The sequence below is a fragment of the Orycteropus afer genome, unplaced genomic scaffold (genome assembly GCF_000298275.1).
Source record: "Orycteropus afer afer isolate SDZICR_OR568_19922 unplaced genomic scaffold, OryAfe1.0 scaffold01035, whole genome shotgun sequence".
NCBI lineage: Eukaryota > Metazoa > Chordata > Mammalia > Tubulidentata > Orycteropodidae > Orycteropus > Orycteropus afer.
This window is the reverse complement of record NW_006922622.1, coordinates 269,625-277,461: the sequence shown is the minus strand read 5'-3', so window position 1 is coordinate 277,461 and position 7,837 is coordinate 269,625.

Sequence of the window (7,837 nt, the reverse complement as noted above, 5' to 3'; positions counted from 1 at the left end):
CCCCTCTTTTGTCAACCCTCCACCTTACCAAGCCTGACATCCTTCTCCAGGAAATGGTCCCTTCTGACAACATGACCAAAATAGGTGAGATGAAGTCTGGCCATTTTCACTTCCAAGGAGCATTTCAGGTGCACTTCCTCCAGGAGAGATCTGTTAGTTCTTTCAGCAGTCCATGAAAGAATAGTAACAATAAAAAATCCCAAATTCTATACCCAGTGAAAACACGCTTCAAAAATGAAGGTGAAACAACCCCACTTTCAGATTATAGAAAATTCATTGCTAGTAAATTTATTCTTTAAGAAATACCAAAGAGACTTCCAGTAAGTTGGAGGAACAGGCAGACAAGTGATGCAAACCCTCTTCAACAAAGAAAAGAAAAACCCCAATTGACAGAGATACAGAAGATAATCCTGGAGCCCTGAGCTTTGAAAGGAACTATACAGGAGTGGATTAAGCACCAACTAGTGGAAAAACCCGAACGAAAACAGTAAGTACAGAGATGATTGGAGCTGTGGAGTGTCAGCTACTCTGATGTGACCAACAGCCTGAATATTTCCTAGTGGTGTTGGGACCTGAGACTTGACCTAAAGATCAGCCCTGGTCACCAAGGGCTGCAGAGATGACTGCACTGGAGGCCTATGATTAGGAAGGGAAACAGCATGGAGGGAGACAACCTGAGCTATTGACTTTCTGCTGGCCATAGAGCCCAGCCATTTTGATTGTTTACACACAGCAGCCATTTTGGATATTTAAAGTGACTGAGGGCACAGCCATTTTGAATGTTTACAAGTGGTGGCCATTTTGGATATTTAAAGTGACTGAGGGTGCAGCCATTTTGAATCTTTACAAGTGGCAACCATTTTTTATTTTAAAGTGATAGCATTCCCATTCAGAGTCCAGGGACCTAAGAATAAGCTCTTTTTGCCAAGGTCAACAGGGACATATAAGAGGCTGACAACAGGAAAGGAGACAAGTGGTGAGTGTGTAAGTGCTGTCAACTAGTGAATAGAGGAGCACAGTACCCTGCTTGAGCATATAACATACAAACAAAACAAAGAAAATGAAAATCGTGGGCAAGTCACTCCAACATACAATCACCAATTAAATATAAACATGAAAACATCACAATGCCTCGGAGACAACAGAGCATCACAGTCCACACAAAGAAGCAAGATAAAGCAGGAGAAACAAGGGTCTAGGATATGGACCCAAAACACATCCCGGAGGAAGACTCAGCATTGGAACTTCTTGATAAGGAATTCAAAAGAATTATATTTAGGTATCTTCAACGAATTGAGAGACAGATCAAGGAAAACACAGAGAAAACTCTAGAACAATTTCAAATGACAATACAAAAACAAAATGACAAAATAAATGAAAAATTAGAAATGATACAAAATCTACACACGGAAATCCAGAAGATTAATACTATTTTTTCTCAGAAATAGATGACATTGAATGAGCAAAGGAGTGGAATTGAATCAATGGAAGACAGCATTAGGGAGATTGAAGCTGAATACCCGAACTCTTCTTTGGAAAAAGATAAATCAGAAAAAAAAGATCAAAACAAAATGAAGAAAGCCTAAGGTTCATGTGGGATACATGCCATTGGAATTCCAGAAGAGGAAGAGACAAATAAAACCACAGAGAAAATTGTCAAAGATTTGTTGGAAGAGAATTTTCCTGGTATGATGAAAAATGAGAATATATTCATTCAGGAAGTCCAATGAACGCCAAAACAGGATAGACCCCAAAAGAAAATCACCCAGATATATCATCACCGAACTTACCAAAACCAAAGACAAAGAAAGAATCATGAGAGCAGCACAGGAAAAATGAAAAGTTACCTACAATGGGCACCCAATAAGACTAAGCTCAGATTTCTCCACAGAAACCATGCAGGTGAGAAGACAATGGGATGGTATACATAAAACACTGAAAGAGAAAAATTTCCAACTAAGAATTAGGTACCCAGAAAAATTGTCCCTCAACTATGATGGTGAAATTAGGACATTTATAGATAAGCAGAAATTAAGAGAATTTGTTAAAACCAGACCAACCTTACAAGAGATGCTAAAGGGTGCCCTTTGGACAGAGAAGCAACAATAGCCAACAACAACTGACCATTAACATACATGATGATATAACCCAGACACCAACCCAGCTATGGAAATATTCAAAGTAAATAAGCCTACAAGATTGTAAACAGGGAACCAGAGACATCAATTGACCAATGAGGACAACTACAAACCAAAAAGAAGTAAAAAATCTGTGTTGTTACAGAACTTCTAGATGGTAGGGAAGTCAAGACAACTACAAGTTAGAACAGACTGTTCTAAACTTGGGAAGAAAACTATAAATCCCAAGGTAACCTCAAAGAAAAATGATAAACCTTCCCATCAAAAAAGAGGACCAGCATAAATATTCACCAAATACTAAAACAATAGCAATGAAAGAAGTGATAACATGATTCATAAACAAAATAAGCTCAGCATAGAAAATTATATGGAACAAAGAAATTGATACCACAAAAAAGCACATAACAAAAATGACAACAACAAATTCATATTTGCCAATAATTACATATCTGGCAAGGGACTTATCTTTAAGATTTATAGCAGAAGAGTGGATGACCAAACTATGGTACATACACATAACGGAATGCTATACAGCACTAAAGAACAATGTAGAGTCTGCAAAACACCGCATAATATGGATGAACTTGGAGAACATTATGCTGAGTGAAATAAGTCAATCAAAGAAGGACAAATATAGTATTAGTTGTTGTGCAGGGTCAAGGAAAGGTTTATATATGAAGAGAAATGTTCTTTGTTCGTTGCCAGGGGTGGGAGGGGAGGGGAGGGAACAGTGAAAAAAAATGCATTGATCCATGTCACATTAAAAAAAAAAAAAAAGAAACACTAAAGAGAAGTCTTCAAGTGAAGAGTAAGACAATAAATTGAAGAAAAATGCATTAGAAATAATATAAAATATGGGAAATGGTAACTATGTATACATAAATACAAATATCTTTTTTTTTCTTAATTTCTTTAAAAGGCATATTGCACTTTAGAACAAAATTATAGCAGTGTATGGCAGAGTTTATAATATAATGTATTTAGATATAATGTGTATGACAACCATAGAATGATGAGTGCATAAATGAACAACTTGTAAGGTGTTGATAGTTAAATAAATTGGTACAATATTAAAGCCATGTAGACTGTGTCAAGTTGGAAATGCATATAGTATACCCTAAAGTAGAGCCATCCTATGGACACTTCTGTGGTGATGGAAATGTTCTATTTCTGCTCTGTCCAATACAGTAGCCAGAAACTCCATGTGGCTATTGAACACCTAGTGAGAGAAATGTGATTTTTAATTTTAATTACTTTAAAATAACCCCAACAGTTGCATGTGTCTAGTGGTTACCACATTTGATAGTGAAGTTCTAGAACCATTTTGAGTTAATAAAAATTTCACCCAAATCACAATAAAAGTTAAAAAATAATAATATAAAGGGGTTTACTAACAATATTAGATTAGTACAAAAATTCAGGGAAGATAAAAATGAGTCCCTCCCTACCCCAAGAGACAGGAGGTGTGTGTGTGTGTGTGTGTGTGTGGGAATCTGGGGATGAGACAGAGTCATGGGATCCAGGTAAGGGAAGGGAGGTGACAGGTGCTCCCCTAGCCCAAGAAGCAGGAAGCAGGGGGAAATGCCAGGAATGAGACAGAGCTGCAGGATCAAGGTAAGGGGAAGCAGATGACAGGCCCCACCTCAGCCCAAGAGGCAGGAAGTGGAGAGAAAAGCTGGAGGAGATGAGACAGAGCCATGGGATCTAGGTAAGGGGAGGGAGACGACAGGCCTCACCCCACCCCAAGAGGCAGGAAGTGGGGGAAAATCCAGGGACAAGACACAGCAGTGGAATCCAGATAAGGGGAGAGTGGAGAGGTTTCGAACAGTTAAGGGAGACAAACTTGTCTGTCAGTTTGTCCTACTGTGGTGGCTTATGTGTTGCTGTGAGGCTTGAGGCTGTGCCACCAATGTTGCAAATACCAACAGGGATGTACATGGTGCACATGTTTCAATGTAGCTTACAGACTGAGACAGACTAGGAAGAAGGAAGAGACCATCAACTTCTCAAAGAATTGGCCAGGGAAAACCTTATGAATAGCAGATAAATATTGTCTGATATATCACTAAGCAACTTTATGAATAGCCCAGAAACATTGTTCGATAGAGTGCAGGAAGATGAGCCCCTTAAGTTAGAAGCCACTCAAAATACAACTGGAAAAGAGCTGCTTCCTCAGAGTAGAACCAACTTTAATGATGTGGATAAAATAAAGCTCTCGGGACCTCCATTTGTTGACCTGTCATGACTCAAACTGAGGAGAAACATTTGCAAACATTCATTAATAGTTGGAACATGGAATGTACGAAGTATGAATCTAAGAAAATTGGAAGTTGTCAAAAATGAAACGGAAGATTGATATCCTAGGTATTAGTGAGCTGAAGTGGACTGGTTTTGGCCATTTTGAATCAGACAGCTATACGATCTATTATGCTGGCAATGAAAATTTGAAGAGGAATGGCATGGCATTTATCATCACAAAGGATGTTTCAAGATCTGTCCGGAAGTACAGTGCTGTCAGTGAAAGGATAATATCCATACACCTACTAGGAACACCAGTTAATACTACTATTATTCAAATCTATGCACTAACCACTAAAGCCAAAGATGAGGAAATTGATTTTTATCAACTTCTGCAGTCTGAAACTGACCAAACATGCAGCCAAGATGTGCTGATTATCACTGGTGATTGGAATGCAAAAGTTGGAAACAAAAAAGAATCACCGGTAGTTGGAAAAGTTGGCCTTGGTGACAGAAATAATGCTGGAGATCACATGATAGAATTTTGCAAGACCAGCGACTTATTCATTGCAAATACTTTTTTTCAACAACACAAATGGTGGCTCTACACATGGACTTCACCAGATGGAGTACACAGGAATCAGTCTGAGTACATCTGTGGCAAGAGGAGAGAGAAAAGCTCAATATCTGCAGCCAAAACAAGGCTAGGAGCTAATTGTGGAAAAAAAACATCAACTGCTCATATGCAAGTTCAACTTTAATTGAAAAAAAATTAAAACAAATCCATGAGAGCCAAAATATGACTTGGAATATATTCCTCCTGAATTTAGAGACCATCTAAAGATTAGATTTGCTGAATTGAACACCAATGACCAAAAACCAGAGGAATTCTGGGATGACATCAAGAAGATCATCCATGAAGAAAGCAAGAGGTCATTAAAAAGACAAGAAGGGAAGAAAAGACCAAAATGGATGTCAGAAGAGACTCAGAGATTTGCCCTTGAGTGAAGAGTAGCTAAAGCAAATGGAAGAAATGACAAGATAAAAGAGCTGAATAGAAGATTTCAAAGAGTAGCTCGAGGAGACAAAACCAATTACTATAATGAAATGTGCAAAGAACTGGAGTTAGAAAAACAACTAAGGGAAGAACATGCTCAGCATTTCTGAAGCTGAAAGAACTGATGAAAAAATTTAGCCTCAAGTTGCTATATTGAAAGATTCTATGGGAAAAATACTGAATGATGCAGGAAACATTAAAAGAAGATGGAAGCAATACACAGAGTCACTGCACTAAAAAGAACTGGTTGATCATCCATTTTGGAACTGGCATGTGTTCAAGAACCAATGGTATTGAAGGAAGAAGTCGAAGCTGCACTGACAGAATTGATGAAAAACAAGGCTCCAGGAATTGACAGAATACCCATTGAGATATTTCAACAAACAGATGCTGCACTGGAGGCACTCATTCACCTATGCCAGGAGATTTGGAAAACAGCTACCTGGCCAACTGACTGGAAGAGATCCATATTTGTACCCATTCCAAAGAAAGGTGATTCCACACAATGTGGAAATGATTGAACAATATTATTAATATTACATGCAAGTAAAATCTTACTGAAGATAATTCAAAAACAGTTGCAGCAGTATATTGACAGAACTTCCAGAGGTGCAGACTGGATTCAGAAGAGGAAGTGGAATGAGGGATATCATTGCTGATGTCAGATGGATCTTGGCTCAGAATGAAGAATACCAGAGAGATGTTTACATGTGTTTTATTGACTACACAAAAGCATTCAATTGTGTGGATCATAACAAATTATGGGTAACTTTGAGAATAATGGGAATTCAAGAACACTTAATTGTTCTCATGAGGAACCTGTTCATAGACCAGAAGGCTGTGCTTTGAACAGAACAAGGGAACACTACATGGTTTAAAATCAAGAAGGGAGTGTGTCAGGGCTGGACTTTTCACCCTACTTATTCAATCTGTATGCTAAGCAAATAATCTGAGAAGCTGGACTATATGAAGAAGAATGTGACATCAGGATTGGAGGAAAGCTCATTAACAATCTGAGATATGCTGATGACACAACTTTGCTTGCTGAAAGTGAGGATAACTTGAAGCACTTACTGATGAAGATTGAAGAATACACTCTGCAGTATGGATTACATCTCAATATAAAGAAAACAAAAATCCTCACAACTGGACCTACAAGCAGCATCACAATAGATGGAGAAAAGATTGAAGTTGTCAAAGGCTTCCCATTGCAGTAGTCAGGACATGAGATGATGTATATCACTGGGCAAATTGGCTGCAAAGGATCACTTTTTCAAGTGCTGAAGAGCAAACATATCTCCCTGAAGACTAAGATACATCTGACACAAGCCATGGTATTTTCAATCACCTCTTATGTGTGTGAGAGCTGGACAGTGAATAAGTAAGACCAAAGAAGAGTTGATGCTTTTGAGTTGTGGTGCTGGCGAAAAATGATGAAAGTACCATGGACTGCTAAAAGAACTAACTGATCTGCACTAGAGGAAGTGCAGCCGGAATGCTCCTTGGAGGCGAGAATGGCCAGACTTTCTCTCATTTACTTTGGTCAAGTTGTCAGAAGGGACCATTCCCTGGAGTAGGATGTCATGCTTGCTAAGCTGAACAGTCAACTAAGGTGGGGAAGGCCATTAATGAGATAGATTGACACAGTGGCTGCGGCGATGGGCTCAGGTATAGCAAAGATCATGGAGCTGGCATGGGACCGGGCGGTGTTTCATTCTGCTGTGCATAGGGTAGCTATGAGTCGGAGATGACTTGATGGCACCTAACAACAACAAAATCTTCTTGGAAGCAGACTGTCTCATCTTTCTTCTGTGGAGTGAGTCATGGCTTGGAACCATCTACCTTTTCCTTAGCAGCTGAATGCCTCAACCACTGTGCCACAAGAGCTCCTTACAGAAATGCAAAATAATCTTGTGAAGAAGAATAAATTTGCAGATCAAACTATGTGGCCTTAGGACTTTGTATAAAGCTAAAGTAAGCAAAAACAGTTTTGTTTTTGCATACGGATAGAGAAATCAATTAGAACAGAGTAAAAACTAAAAATAGGCCCACACATATATAGTAAAGTGATTTTTCTTTTGATGAATGTGCCAACAAACTCAATGGACAAAAGAAACTTATTCTGAGGGAATTATGTTGAAAAACTGGATGTGCATATGAGGGAAAAAACGCTCCACCTGTATCTCACACAATATAAAAAATTGATTTAAGATTCAGCAAAGACTTGAACAGAAGAGTTTTACCTTCTGCTTACACAAGTTTTTGTAAGTAAACATTATGAGTTTTTAAAGGAAGCATAGGAGAATATCTTTGCAACATGAAACTAGGCAAAATTTCTAAGACAGGACACAAACAAGACACATATACTTGGAAAATAATGCGTATGGCAAGCGCAGAAATTGAG